We start from the raw sequence: 15,409 nt of genomic DNA, 5'->3' as shown, positions 1-15,409 counted from the left end.
CTGATGATTCCGATACACGCAAGAGTTCGAGAACATGGCGCCCACGAGCCTGGGCTTTCAAAGCCGTCCTCGTGACCAGGAGGAGCTACCGGATACTATCATACGCAAAGCGGAGGTGAGCCTTCAAAAATGGGACAGCCCTTCTCAGCAAGAAGGGGCTCGCAGGGCTCTCTGGCTCGATGGGCACGTACCCTTAGTTAAGGGAGACTTGGTGGTAGATGAAACCATTCTTAGATTTCCGGGAATTTTCATGGAGGGCGTCCATAGCCCTGAGGTTCAGGGGAGGTGAATGCTGGAGGATTCCTGAGGACTGAGCATCTGGGAGGAAGAGAGGAGGAAAGACATCTTCTGGTGTATTTTTGGCTACAGACTGGGCCATGCAGGACTTGGCAAGCTGGCTGATCCCTGTCGGCTTGGATTCTATAGAGCCCTCCTGGTGGCTCCTAGCCGGTGTCTGACTGACCTTTTTTGCACTTTTTCTATACAGATCATTAAACTCTTGGGTTTATTTTGCAGCATACAAGTTAACATAGGTCTCACGCAAGTAAATATCAAAGCTAAGAACAGTAGCTTCCATGGCAAAGCATCCACTTTATATCAGACACCATCCCAGATGGCCTGAAGTAGCTCTTTAAACCCACATGACCCCCCCCACCCCCTGCCAAGAAGCCATTCTCCCATCTTATAAATGAGGGACCTGAGACACAGGCACTACTTTTTAAATTTTGCCCCAAACCATTTGATTTGTTTGGAGAAATCGGCGATTGTTGTTGCTGGTTCCCCTCCTGCGGTCAGTCTGTCTTCTCCGTCGGTTTGTCCACAACCAGCATCTTGGCTCAGCTTTGTCATCTGTCCCCTGACCAGTTGCCATTCCTTGCCTTGGGGTAACCCGGGGTTCTTTCAAACACACCCTTGTCTTGTCTCCACCAGACTGAGGCAGACCCCCTCCCTCTCCCCACAGAACATTTCATGGATTGTGCTGTCCCTCCCTTTCTCTTTCGGGAAGGACTTGTTGGCTAAGAACACCTGCTGGTCTGGACTTCTTCCTTCTCTCCGTGCCCACTGCTCGGATAAGAAGCTTCTCTCGCCTCCTGCTAGTGATTCATCATCCAGGTATGCAGAATTTTGGAAGTGAAATGACCCCCGGTGTAGGAAAAGAAAAGTTATTTTACGGGAGCATACAAATGTGAAATTTATTTGAAGCCTAGAGTTGAATCTTTTAAAACGCACGCAAATTAGGACTATCCTAGCAAAATGTGTCTTTGTCTCACTGTCGGCATGATTTGAATTTCAGACCAGATTAAATCACCTCAGTTTTCACCTCCACGTTTCTGAGTGAAGTTCAAACTCCTGGATGATGTGCTGTGTTTATTCTGTGGCATTTAGCATCCCCAGCACACTGCCCCGTGTGCTCTGAACAGCCAAACACTTGGACATTATGGTCCCCTGATGATTTTCCTAAATAACTGTTATGGGGAATGGGACAGTCGTTCGAAACAGGACAGGTGGCTAAACACCGCTCTTACAGAAAACACCGGAATAGTAGTGAATGTATCTGCTGCATGGCCCGCGGAATCTTAACATCCCTTTTAAACGAGAAGAGCCAGAATGGGAACCCGTGTCACCGAAGCAGGTGTTCTTACCGATCTGCAGATCCTCCCGGTGACCACTCTTGAGACAAAATGTCTCACAGTACCTTCCCTCCCCGACCCTTTGAGAAACATCTTGTTGTGAGTATCACTGAAAAATTATGTTCCCTGCCTTCTGCAGCAATGAGTGAAAGCTGCTGAGTCGCTGGAGTTGTGGATGTGAGTGCTTCAATAATCTTAAAATAAAAATAAGTCCACACGACTTCAGTATTTTACCACAAATCTTCTTTGGCGAAGGAGCACCTCCCGTCATATAAGAGGGGAGTTGGAACTGGTGCTTTGGGGCCCCCATTATCTCATGGTGACGTGCACTGTCCCTGGGGAGGCCACACAATGATTTTGCCAAATACATGCCTTTGGCTTAAGGCATTTAAATAATTCTAGCTTCGAAATTAATGAAGAGATTATTGAAAACATCCTGACAGTAATTTGGAAGACAATCTGTTCGTATATTTCTATTTGGAAGAATGGCAGTTTTTAAGAAGCTAAATTCATCTTAAATCTGAAACACAAGTGTCACACAATGAAAGGCCTGGTGAACTGGAGAAAGAGAAATTGAAAACCAGACCTTAAAAAATCAGTCAGAACATCTTCATGGTATGAAATAAATGAGACAATAGAAATGTAGAAGTTTCCCTAATTCATAATGTAGTTCTTTGTTCTAGAGATTTGTACAGTATTGTGAAAATCAGCCACACTGAATCATTAAAAAAATTTTTTTTAAGTTTATTCATTTTTGAGAGAGAGAGACAGAGCATGAGCAGGGGAGGGGCAGAGAGAGAGACAGACAGACACAGAATCCAAACCAGGTTCCAGGCTCTGAGCTGTCAGCGCAGAGCCCGACGCGGGGCTCAAACTCACAAACTGCGAGCTCATGACCTGAAACCCAGTTGGATGTTCAACCGACTGAGCCACCCAGGTGCCCCAGCCACAATGAATCTTTTAAATTGTTAGAAGAATACTTTCCTGCATTTCTTTTGAAATATTCCCTGCTGAAAGAAAGAATATATAGACACACATACCCAGTTTAGAGAATAACATTAAAGAAACACTTACCTACTCGCAGGCCACCAAAGGGAAGAGAACATTATTTGTTACCATGATATCTCTTGTGTCAGATGATTTTACTCCCTCTCCGTGCCTAATAATCATCTGATACTTGGTGTTTGTGTACATCAATCGCTTCCTTTAAAACCTGTTCAACGATGTGTGTATTTTTGCCTAAACAGTAATAAGTTTAGTTTGGCTCGCTTTGAGCTTTATATCGGTTTTAATCTTCAAACGCTTGAAATGTTCTTCTCTCAGAATGAGCTTTCTATGCATCATCCGTGTTGGTGGGTAGAGCTGCTTAACATTCCGTTGTGTGATGCTGCAAATGACAAATCCATTCGTACGCCCACTTTTTAGTGGGCACTCGTATTCTAGTTTCTGCTCTTATCCGTAATCCAGCAAGAAAGACTCTTGCACACGAGTCCTAGTGCACAGGTACCAAGCTGTCCCTGCGGCAAACACCTGATAGCTCAATGTTGAGTCGTAGGGAATGTACATGTGTGATTTTACCTGCAATTGTGAGACTCTTCTCCAAAATGGCTCTCCCAAATCACCCCTCCACTGGCCATGCGTGGCTCTCGATCTGTATCTCCTCTGGGAACTTTCCATTCCTAGACGATGTAAATTCTCCTCCATCTCTTGGGTTTGAACTGGTATCTCATCGTCTTACACATTTTTCTGGTTAATGATCACACCGATCACGTATTTATATGTATGCTGTGAATTCTCTGTTCCTTAGTTGCTCATTTTCTATGTTAGGATGCAGTGTCCTTCTCATGGCCTTTTCTGGGCTAAATTGAGGTGTAACTGACAAAATTATATTAAAGTATACAATGGGATGTTTTGATATACTTTTCTTTCTTTCTCCTTCCTTCCTTCCTTCCTTCCTTCCTTTCTTTTCTTTCCTTCCTTCTTTCTTCCTTCCTTCCTTTCTTCCTTTCTTTCTTTCAAGAATGTTCCAGATTTCTTTTAGCAAACTTCATTGAGGCAGTACAGGATTGTAAACTCTGTTACGTCCAAACTACACTAGACCCTCAGAATTTATTCAGCCGTAACTGAAAGTTTATATCTTTTACCAGACTCTCCCCATGCTCTCCCCAACCCCTGCCGTCAGCCCCAACAGCCATCCATCTACACTGTTTCTGTAAGTCTGAATTTTTTTTTTTTTAAGATTCCACATATAAGTGATATCATGCCACGCTCATCTTACTCTGACTGGTTTATTTCACTCAACATAATGCCCTCCACATTCATCCTTCTTTTTAAAGACAGACTTATATATGTATCACATATCACACCATCTATCATAGATCATATACATCTTACTTTTCCTTACCCATTCATCCATTGACAGACACTTGTGTGAGTTTCACATCATGGCTTTCATAACTAACACTTCAGTGAACATGAGAGTATAGAAATTTCTTCAAGATAGTGACTTGTGTTTGGATATTTACCCCGACAGCAGATTGCTAGATCATGTGGTCCTTCCGTCTTAAATTGCTCGATGAGCCTCCACACTGTTTGCATAGTGGGCGCACCAGTTTACATTCCTTCCAAAGGTGTCAAGGGTTTCTCTTGTCTGCCTCCTCACCATCATTTATTATCTTTTGTGTTTTTGATAAGAGACATCCTAACAGATGTGAGGTGATATGTCATTGTGGTTTTGATTCGTATTCCCCTGATGATGAGTGAGTTGAACTCCTTTTCATGTACCTGTTGGCCATTCGTGTGGCTTTTATGGGGCGGGGGAGTGTGTATTCATGTTCTTTGCATGTTTTAATTTTTTTTTTGCCATTGATTTTATGAATTTCTTGTATATTTTGGGTAACAGCCCTTACTGGCTATGTGGTTTGCAAATATTTCCTCCTATTCCATACATTTGCCTTTTTAATTTTGTTGATAATTTCCTTTGCTGCACTGAACTGAAGCATTGTACTTTGGTGTAGCCCACTGCTACTTGTTTCTTTCATTGCCAATGCTTTTGATGCCAAATCTAAAAATCATTACCAGGGTCAATTTCATTGACCCCCCCCCCCCCGCCATAGTTTTTTCTTGGATTTTTGTGGTTTCAAGTCTTATATTCAAGTCATTAATCCATTTTGAGCTGATTTTTGTGTATGGTAGAAAGAAGGTTCCTGTTTCATTCTTTTGGGTGTTGTCCAATTTTCCCATTTATCAATATTCCCAGCATCATTTATTGAAGAAACTACCTTTTCCACTGTGTGTTTTTGGTGCCTTTGTAGAAAATTAACTCACCATATATACATGGGGTTGTTTTTGGGCTCTCTGCTCTGCTCTGTTGATATATGTGTCTGTTTTTATCCCAACACCATACTGTTGTGATTACTACCGGTTCGTAATACAGTTTTTTGTTTTTTTTGTTTTTTTTTTTAATTTTTTTTTTCAACGTTTATTTATTTTTGCGACAGAGAGAGACAGAGCATGAACAGGGGAGGGGCAGAGAGAGAGGGAGACACAGAATCGGAAACAGGCTCCAGGCTCTGAGCCATCAGCCCAGAGCCTGACGCGGGGCTCGAACTCATGGACTGCGAGATCGTGACCTGGCTGAAGTCGGACGCTTAACCGACTGCGCCACCCAGGCGCCCCCGTAATACAGTTTTAAATCTGAAAGCGTGTGGGGCACCTGGGTGGCTCAGTCGGTTGAGTGACCGACTTCAGCTCAGGTCATGATCTCACGCTCTGTGAGTTCGAGCCCCACGTCGGGCTCTGTGCTGACAGCTGGGAGCCTGGAGCCTGCTTCAGATTCTGTGTCTCCCCCCTCTCTGCCCCTCCCCTGCTCATGCTCTATCTCTCTCTCTCAAAAATAAATAAAAAAAATTAAAAAATAAATAAATCTGAAAGTGTGGTTCCTCTAGCTTTGTTCTTTCTCAAGGTTCTTTAGCACTGTGGGGTCTTTTTGTGGTTCCATACAAATTTTAGAATCATTACTTCTATTTCTTTCTGCCATTGGAATTTTGATAGGGATTACATTGAATCTGTAGATTGTTTTGGGTAGTATGGACATTTTCAACAATATTCATTCTTCAAGCCCATGAGCATGAAATATATTTCCGTTTCTTTACTCTACGTAGGACTTCCAATATTGTGTTGAGTGAAAGTAACAAGAATGTGTATCTTTGTCTCGTTCCTGTTTATAAGAAAAAGTTTTTAGCTTTTCATCACCAACTATAACGTTATCTGGTAGGCTTGCCGTACATGGCCTTTATTATGTTGAGATACATTCCCTCTGTACCTACTTTGGTAAGAGTTTTTGTTGTGAAAGAATGTTGCATTTTGTCAGATGCTTTTTCTGCATCTGTTGAGACGATGATATGATTTTTATGCTTCATTCAGTTAGTGTAGTGTATCACATGGATTGATTTGCCTATGTGTCAGTCGTGGTGTGTGACCATTTTTCTATGCTGTTGAATTCAGTTTCCTCGTATTTTGCTGAGAATTTTTGCATTTCTTTTCATCAGAAGTATTGGTCTGTAATTTTCTTTCCTTGTGACATCCTTGTTTACTAGGGACATCAAGGCGATGCTGGCCTCCCAAAATGAGTTTTGTTTGGTCGTTTGTATATAAAGTGTATTGCTTTTGAGAGAGAGAGAGAGCACAAGTTGGGGAGGGATGGAGGGACAGGGATGGTATATTCAGATTTCCTATTTCCTCATGATTCAATTTTAGTAGGCTGCATTTTTCTAGGAATGTATCCATTTCTTTCAGGTTACCTAATCTGTTGGCATGTGATCATTCCTAGTAGTTTCTTACGACCCTTACTGTTTCTTTCTTACAGTTGTAATGTCTCCTCCTCCCTTTTTGATTTTGGTTTATTTGAGGCTCTTGTTTTTCTTAGTTACTCCAGCTAAAGTTTTGTCGTGTTTTTAAACAACCAACTCTTATTGTTCTGATCATTTCTACTGCCTTTCCAGTCTCCATTTTATTTATTTCTGCTCCGACTTTCTTTGCTGTTCTCCCCTCCCCATAATAACTTTGGGCTTCATTTGTTCTTTTTCTAGTATTTCGAGTTGTGAATTGAGGTTCTTTATTTGAGAGCTTTCCTTTTTCTTTTTTTTTTTTTTGACTCTGTGCTGGTTTCTGTGTGTTAGATAAAACATGCACCTGTCTTAGTCTTGACAGACCGGCCTCCTAGAAGACAGGAACCTCTTCAGCAGCCCAGCCTGCACTGCCAGTTGCCTATTAAATCTTTGTAGTTATCCAGGCCACCATCTTTGTTTTCAGGAGCTCCCAGTAGATGAGGGTGTACCAAGAGTTTTCAGTGATACACAGGCTCGGGAGATGCAGGTATGCTTGTTAAGGCTCCCAGAGGACCCTTGACTGCCTGACACTTACACTCCCCAGTGAAGGCTAATTTGAAGGTTGACCTTCAGTAAGCACATGGGAATGGCACAAGGTTAGATATGCATCTCGTGGCTCTGGGGAAGAAGCTGGAAGCTGAGTGTTTTTGCCTCCTCACTCTGTACGGAGCTTCTGGAATGGCTTTTGTGCCCAAATAGAACCATGTGTTTGTTTTCTCTGGTCCTGGGGGACTTCTGAATGTCAAACCACATCAGCTCCTAGAACTAGGTGATTTGGAACCCAGTCCTCTGGGTGGCAGCTGTAGTAGTTGGGTGGCTAGCTGTGTGGACAACCTCCTTCCATGGAGACGCTGGAGATGTGGTTTTACTGTTGGAGTTTTACTAAAGGAGATGGTAGGGGATGAGCTGCCCAGCTCTTCTGGGCTCCTGGGAGGATCCCAGTCACCTTCCACCTGCAGATTGTTTGGATTGTTTGAAGCTGGGATCTCAGGCTGAAGCTGGGACAGTACACAGTGATATTCCTTCCAGGAAGAAACTGGGATATAGACGTGGGCACTTTTGCCCGCTTCCTCTGTGCTGAGTCCAAGAGGGTAACTATAGAATATGTTTGTGTGCTCATTTAATAACGTTGTTTTTGTTGTTTGATATGGTTCCTTCATACTTGTGCATGACAAACCCCATTTACCATCAAAGTGAGATGATTTGAGACCCTGTCCCTTGTGTGGCAACCACAAATGCTGGGATGATAAATGTGTGGACCAGCTCCTTCTGGGGAGAAGCTGATGACTTGATTTTATTGTTGGAACAAGCTAGAGGGAAAAGCCAGGGGGAGTACCCACCATCTCTTTTGGTCTCCTGGGGAGGATCCCAGTCAACACCCCAATGCTGGCTCATGAGAAGCTGGATCCTCAGGCAGCAGCTGGGGAAACAGGCACTTAAACCCCCTCCACTGAAAAACTGAGAGGTGGGTATTTCTGTCTGATCCTTCCACTGAGCCTGGGGAGGATAGCCTCAGGGAGTGTTGGTGTACCTTTGTTCGCTATAGTCCCATAGGACTTGAGAATACAAGCCCCAGTTGGATCTCAGAGCTAAGTGATGTGGGGGTCCACCCCTTAGGTAGTGGCCTTAGGAGTTGGGGCACCAAGTGAGTGGTTTCAACACACAGCTCCTCAAGGAGAAGCTGGCAGTTCCCTCTCAATTATGACGCTCTGTCCTGGAGTGGCGTTTAGGGTAAGGCCTTTCCTTACCCTATCCACTCCAGTGTGGGTATTTTCTCAGTTGCCTGATACTTGGGAGAAACAACGTGAGTAGTTTCTGATTTTGTCTCAGAAGAAATCGACCCATATGTTACACTCCGTGCATCCGTGGGAGGAGAGAAGGTTGGGGCCTCCTGTGCCGCCATCTTAGTGTGGTCTTGTTCTGACCAATTCTGGTACTTCTGGTAGTTGTGCATTAGTGAAGAGTTGTGTGTCAAAGTGGCTCACAGTTTCACTTCTTAGGTGATGTCTTTATTTTCATGCAGTAGACGTATTAATACTTTCCTTAATGAATTACGGTTTTGGCTGTTATGTAGAAACCCTTCTCTACAAATCCCAGAAGAATATTCTCCAATGTTTCCTTTTAAAAGTTTTGAAGTTTTGACTTTTACATTTATTAATCAAATGTCAGTTTGTCCGTTCGGACTCCCATGAATCGGAGATCTTATGCAAATTCAAGCTTTAATAATAATTTCAAGGCTACAAGTAATCATGAGGCAGAGCCAAAGCAGAGAGACATCCGGGACTGCCAAGGCTGGTCCCCAGGCTCTTTCTTACTGCATGGACTTGCACTTTAGCCCAGGGTAAGGGGGCTCTCAATTGTGTGTGCAGAGATCTTACTTACACAGGAAGGTGGTGTTTCAGTCAGTGAAACATCTCCATTTTATTTTTTATGTCTTTTATAGTTTATTTATTTATTTTGAGAGAGAGAGAGAGAGAGAGAGCAGGGGAAGGGCAGAGAGAGAGAGAGACAGAGAGAATCCCAAGCAGGCTCCGCCCTGCCAGCACAGAGCCCAATGCACGGGGCTCAAACTCACAAACTGTGAGATCATGACCTGAGTCAGACACTGAAACAACTGAGCCACCCAGGCACCCCACAACAGCTCCATTTCATATCTAGATCGATATTCAGCTCACATGACATTTCCAAGGATCTATGCCTGATGAATCCATGGATTCCAGGTTTGCTTTCCATCTGCAACCCTAGAGAGTCAGATATATCCTGCCAAAAGTCTTCCATCAGTAGCCCCTGCAAGCATCTGTCAGTGTTTTTCAGGAGGTCTGTCACCTGGGTAACCTTTTCTCTTGAAGGCATCTCCTTAACCCCACCATAAAGGGAGGGAAGGAATTGGAGACCCGTTTCTCATTGCCCATCTCCCGCCACGTACAGGACTTCCAAATCAGGCAGCCAAAGACAGATTCTGCTGGCATGCATCCATCACCCACCTCCAGGGTGTAGAGCAGAAAGTGAGACACTGGAGTAGTTGTGCAAGATGGGGAGAAGGTTCTTTGGTAAAGAGAGAGATGTTCCTGGAGCACTGCCACATTTCCCCTCCATTCCTTTGGGAAGAGGGGTGCTCTCCTTTTGTCACAAGAGACAGGATTTCAAAGAATCATTCAAAGCTCGTGTGAAGTTTAGGAATTTGGAGCTCATGCTCAGAAATGTCAAAAGTAAGAAGCTTCCTGGAACTGGCAGGAAGGGGCGAAGAGGTTACGGAGGGAGGGAGCTACAGTCCAATTAGTGGAAAGAAAACTGGGCTTGATTTGTCCCAAAGGAGACATTGCCCAGGAGGATTAGATGATCCTAACAGAGGTATTCTGTGTGGGGTAGACTGGCTGAGGCTGGAGGCTAAGGGGGAAAGTTGTGAGAAACTAGGAGGACAGGCATCGGGGCATTGCCCCCCGAGAACTTTAAGTATGAGGTCCTCAGTGGTTGTGGTTCTAAAAATCCGCCAAAATCACCCAAGAGAGAAGAACTTAGTACTTGGACCTCTGGCATATGTGGAGGGTTCCAGAGTCAGACCCGATTCTCTCTGCCCCTTTCCTGTTCTGTCCAGTCCTATAGGGTCGGGGATGGCTGGGGAGTGGAAGGAATACAGTGGGAGCGTGAGTATGAGGATGGAGAGATTACCTCACCCTCCTTCACTGAGTCAGGTGCAAGTTGAGGGCAGGAAGGAGTTTGCAAATGGTGAGAATCTGAAGACAGATATTAGAATGACCTGGATTTAGACACACTTTGTTAATTATCTAAATATGGTTTAAACTGTTACGGGGACTAAGATTCCATTTAGAGAAGGGGAAGAAAAAATGGGTATAAAGCAAAAGCCGTGAAAAATGGTAAAGTTGTCTTCTTGCTTCTGAGCAAGTTGTGATGGCCCAATAAATGGGTGATACGCACCAAAAAGCCCTTGTTTCATTAGTATCTGTACTGAAGGGCTGCGTGTGTGTGTGTGTGTGTGTGTGTGTGTGTGTGTGTGTGTTTGTACTTGTGTGCGTAATCTGTGTATGTACCTAAATTGTCATTGTTTCTTCCTTTTGGTGTGGGAATTCATCAGTAATACACATCATGCTTGAGAAACTCCAGATTTTTTTTAAATAAGTTTAGGAAAGAAGCAATATTTATTAATGTCCTATGCAATTTACCTTCCACTTATAAGAAAGTGATTCCTTAAGTGAGAAAATAATCTGATCGTTGGTTAAAAGTCATTGCTGGATAATCTAAGCTCTAGTTGAGGAAATCGCAGAGCCCAGTGGCCACCGAGACCCTTCCTGACAGGTGAACATCATCTTCACAGGTATGGAGAGCAGATAGGATTCAGCCTGAGGATGACATACCCCCAACGTCTGTCATCTTCAGTAGAAATAAAATCCATGGTTTCTTTGACACAGAAAACTGTGCTTCAAACAGATACACAAATACTCCCTGTTAATACACGTTTGATAAAATGTTGAGGTTTATTTTTTTTTAACATTTATTTATTTATTTTGAGAGAGAAAGAGCATGAGTGGAGGAAGGACAGAGTGGGAGAGACAGAATCCCAAGCAGGCTCTGAGCACAACCCGGGGCTTGATCTCATGAACCATGAGATCACCATCTGAGCCGAGATCAAGATATGGACGCTGAACCGAGTGAGCCACCAGGTGCCCTTAAGTTCAAATTCTTTTGGGCTCCTTTATTTCTTCTTCTCTCTCTACTCCCTGCAAACAGGGGTTTCTCAGTGGAACAGGCTCCTGTCACCTCATTTTGTGGCCATAAAACTTCCCGTAAGTGCTCATGAAATGATTCCCCTCCTCTGCAAGAAGAAACTAGAAAAATCTATTCAGAGAGTGATAAGAGAAGTTCTAACTATTTCTGCAGAAATTGGACAAAGGAACAAGCCCAAGTGATAGGAAAAAAACCAAAACACACACACACACACCAAATTGTCCTTTTTTGTTGCTGAATCTGGAAACTGATGATTGATAAAGGGCTGAGGACTCTTGGAGTAGAAGACTTTCATTTGGGTTTATCTGTGAGACCTTTCGATGTCAATATTGACTGGTAAGCGAGGGGAGAAAATCCTACGGATTAAGATACTGCTGATTTGCTTTCTTAAACACAACACAGTGTAAAAACAAAAACTTTAAAAGTGTATACATTTTTCAATCTGATGTTATTTAGAAAATCAGAAAGAAGAGAGGAAGCATTAATACAGCGTATTTAGTTCTATCCATTGGTTCTTCCAACAGAGAATTTCATTTTTAATATATTGAACAACTTAGATGGAAAGAATGATTATATAACTGTTCATTTCCTGTTTTCCCTGGCTTTCAGGTTACTTTTATAATGATTAACACCTTTTAAGCAAGAAATCCATAATTTGGACATTGCACAGCAGAAACTTTCATACGGGCTTACCACCTGGCAGTCATTTAAATGTGCTTCGTTAGATTCAAACTATGGAAACACACAGAAAAAGCTATTGCACAAGGTAGAGCTTTTGGGTTTTGATTAACAGTGAACCAAATGTGATTGAAGCAGATTATATGTAATCACATATTGGCTGAACAGATGTTTAAATAGAATGTCACATCCAAAGTTCCCTGCTTAGGAGTCAGAACTCCCTCAAATTTCATAACAAGAAATCTCCAGAGACAAATAGGTTTTGTAATGTTATAATCTCCTCATCTATACTATGCATCAGAGCTTTCTGAAAAAGTGGGAAATGTTTAAGCGAGCTGTTAAATAGTTGCTGATATTTTAATGACATAAGACTTTGGCTGGGTGAAGACTCTACCCGTGACTGAGATGGAAACCGACTTTTATGTCTTCCCCTATGTGGCTGCCTTCATTTGATGATGGCATTCATTGACCACTGCTTGGGACACATCATCCTGTCTATTTCAACCCCTTCTGTGGACATCATGCAGAAGCACTCTAGATTTTCCCCTCACACCCAAAGACCCTCTAATCCTTCTACTGGGCTCTCTTCCAAAAACACTTACACGAATATTGGATTTTGAGAAAAGATTAGTGTTTGGAAGAATAAAGAAGCACGGGTGAAAAGAGCAGCAAACTTGTCATTAGTTTGCTCTCCCATGAGCATTGCTCGTGCACTGGATTATAGCCCCCAATGCTTTGCTGCGTGTAAGAGAGGACATAACACGAATGAACGTCACACAGTCCTACCCCTCCATTTAGATGAGCCATGTAGAACACACACTGGACATGCCTGCATGCATTCACTAAGTGCTCCTGCTGTTATGTGTCTGTGCATTTATATGCGTGCGTGTCTCTACATGTGCCTCCCAGAATTAATGAATTCCGGTTTTATCCAGTGGTTGTTAAAGATTTTCTTTGCGGCAACCAGGCCACTCCATTTCTACAATGCTCAGAAAACCATGGGTCACAGCTTTGATCACAGAAGCCCCATGTATGTGTCCCAGAGAGTCACCTCTCCCTAAGAAGGAACATTCGTACAATCTCTCGGCATCATTTCTGGAGCGTCTACTGTGTGCCAGATGTTGATGGGGGCCCATTGTGTGGAAGGTGATATGTGTGTGTAGAGAAGGTCCCACAAGCCGGATTGAAATAATAAAAACTAAGCACTGAGTCACCAGAGGGAGTCTGTAGGTCCCCTGCCAACATCACAAGAAAACATCAAAATTAAAGGTTACAGTAGTTCAGAATAGAAGGAATGAAACATTTTCCTAATCATCCTTGATGAGAGAATGTTTTGTTTTTTGTAGTTGTGTATTTATTTATTCTGAGAGAGAGAGAGAGAGAGAGAGAGAGAGAGAGAAAGTTGGGGAGTGGCAGAAAGGCAGGGAGAGAGAGTGAAAACCCCAAGCATGATCTGAGCTGTCAGCACGGAACTGATCCAAGGCTCAAATTCACAACCCATGAGATCATGACCTGAGCTGAAACCAAGAGTCAGACGCTTAACCGACTGAAACACACACGCGCCGACCCGCCCGCCCGTCGCCCCCCTTGGTGAGAGAACGTTGAACTATCTATGCACCAAGTGTGGTCAGTGGTCAGTCCTAAATTTGTTCTTGTATTTTCATAATGAGTTAGGATGTTTCATTGAAGTGTTTGGTAAATTCATTTCATATAACCAGTGTGAGGAATTTACCCCCAGGCAGATTCCTTTTTGCCCTGAGCCTGGAGGAAAGGATATCAAGTTTTACTCGGTCTACATTTATCCCGACTATGGGTAGACACAAAGAAGGAGGTTAACCTATTGGCTTCCTGAAAAAGAGTGGTCATAAACTGAGTCAGTGCCTAATGGAGGAGATCAATAAAGCAGCGGTGTGGACGGTGATAATAACAGTTTACAGATGCTCTGAAGCCTGGAGTCATCATCATTAATTTAGCTCCACATGTGTGTAGGCAGAATAATAGGCTTCAGACAGGCCTCTGAGGGGGAAGATCTATCATATTGATCAAAACCAGCAGGCAGAAAGCTGGGCTTTTGGGTCTTGTGGCTGACAGTGTTCTGATGCAGTGAAAAGCAATCCATGGGACCTCCTAGCAGACTGGACCACCCACGGCATGGAACACAGCCTCACATTATAACTCGTTCACTCTCAAGTCTGCTTTTAGCTTGACACTTGTCATCAAGTCCCCTCACCGTCTCCACCCTTGAGGGTGGGCTTCTGCCTGACCCTTGAGCCACTTCCCTCTTTAGTACCTTATGTGAATATGGGTAACCTTACTTTGTTCTTTGACCTCAGGTTTCTGAAGTTTGTCAGCAAATTTGATGTCCATTCCTTCTAGAAATGAACCTCTGTCCTTTTTGTCTGTCAATCCCAATTCCTTGTCAACTGGCTGGGCTCCTGCTCAAAACCCATCATGCACACCCGCCTGCATGTGCCCCCTCATGTTACCTGCTGCCTCTCCATCACTAGGTTCTGTCCTCTGGCTTGGGGACTAATGACTACTTCAAGTTGGACTATAGATGCCAACTGTAGACCAAGTGTCGTTGGTGGTTTAGAGCCACTCTCACCAGATGCTGAATTCTGTGTAGCAGGCTGCTCACTTTCTACAAAGAGGGTGTTTCCCCCTTTTGCACTTGGGCCACACCCCATCCTGTCACAGAATATGGTAAGAGGTATAGAAGATGAAAATTGTCCTTCACATTGAGAAGGACCATTAATAACAGCAACTACAATTTAGTGCAGTCATTAATTCAGTGAGTACCTTTTATTAGCTACCACACCCTAAATGTTGGGAATCAGAGCACCAACAACAAACAGCAAGACTCCCACCCTCGTGGAACTTATATTTTCAGGTGTGCATGTAGGCATGTGTGTCTGCGGCACTCTTGTTGGAAGGAGTGATAGAGCAAGTTCATACTGGGTGGTGAGGAAGCCTTTCTGTCGAGGTATCATTTGAAGTAGACCTTTGAAGTGACATGAAAGAGCCAGTCATTGGATGATCAAATAGAACATGTTTCCAGAGTGAGGAAAGGCTGGGCAAAAGTCCAAAACCAGGAATGATCCTGAAGATCTGAGACTCACAGTGACTGGAGATAGTGGGCAAGAAAAGAGGTGGGTGGGATGAGGCTGTAGGCTTTGCCTGAGGCTGGATGTTGAGTGGCTTTATGCACCATGGTAAAGAGCTTGATCTTAACTTAAATACAGTGGGAAGGAGACAGGAGACATTCTCCTCCACGAGGGTGTGGCTATGACTCAGCACCTGGCCGGAGCCTACAAGGACTCCACTCCAAGGTGGGCAGAACTCCTTCTATAGAGGACCTGAGTCGGCAGACGTGTGCCCTGCCAAGTTGAGTGGCTCCACAGAGTTGCTTTAATGAGCATATCAAAGCACACTCTGGAAGATCCAAACCACCACTATGAGTATGAAGAT

General features: G+C 43.6%; 1 long non-coding RNA gene across 1 annotated transcript in view; it reads left to right on the top strand.

The window, feature by feature from the left end:
- The first annotated feature begins 418 nt into the window (after positions 1-418).
- Positions 419-15,409, top strand: part of LOC121020766 (uncharacterized) — a 53,763-nt gene continuing 38,772 nt past the window's right edge. Inside the window, exon 1 of the long non-coding RNA XR_005786273.1 lies at positions 419-1,113. This is a non-coding gene — a long non-coding RNA (uncharacterized LOC121020766). The remainder of the gene's footprint in view (positions 1,114-15,409) is intronic.

This window comes from Herpailurus yagouaroundi, unplaced genomic scaffold (genome assembly GCF_014898765.1).
Source record: "Herpailurus yagouaroundi ecotype Mexico unplaced genomic scaffold, PumYag 251, whole genome shotgun sequence".
Classification (NCBI taxonomy): Eukaryota; Metazoa; Chordata; class Mammalia; order Carnivora; family Felidae; genus Herpailurus; species Herpailurus yagouaroundi.
The sequence above is the reverse complement of the archived record's forward strand: the minus strand, read 5'-3'. Positions and strand labels throughout refer to the sequence as shown.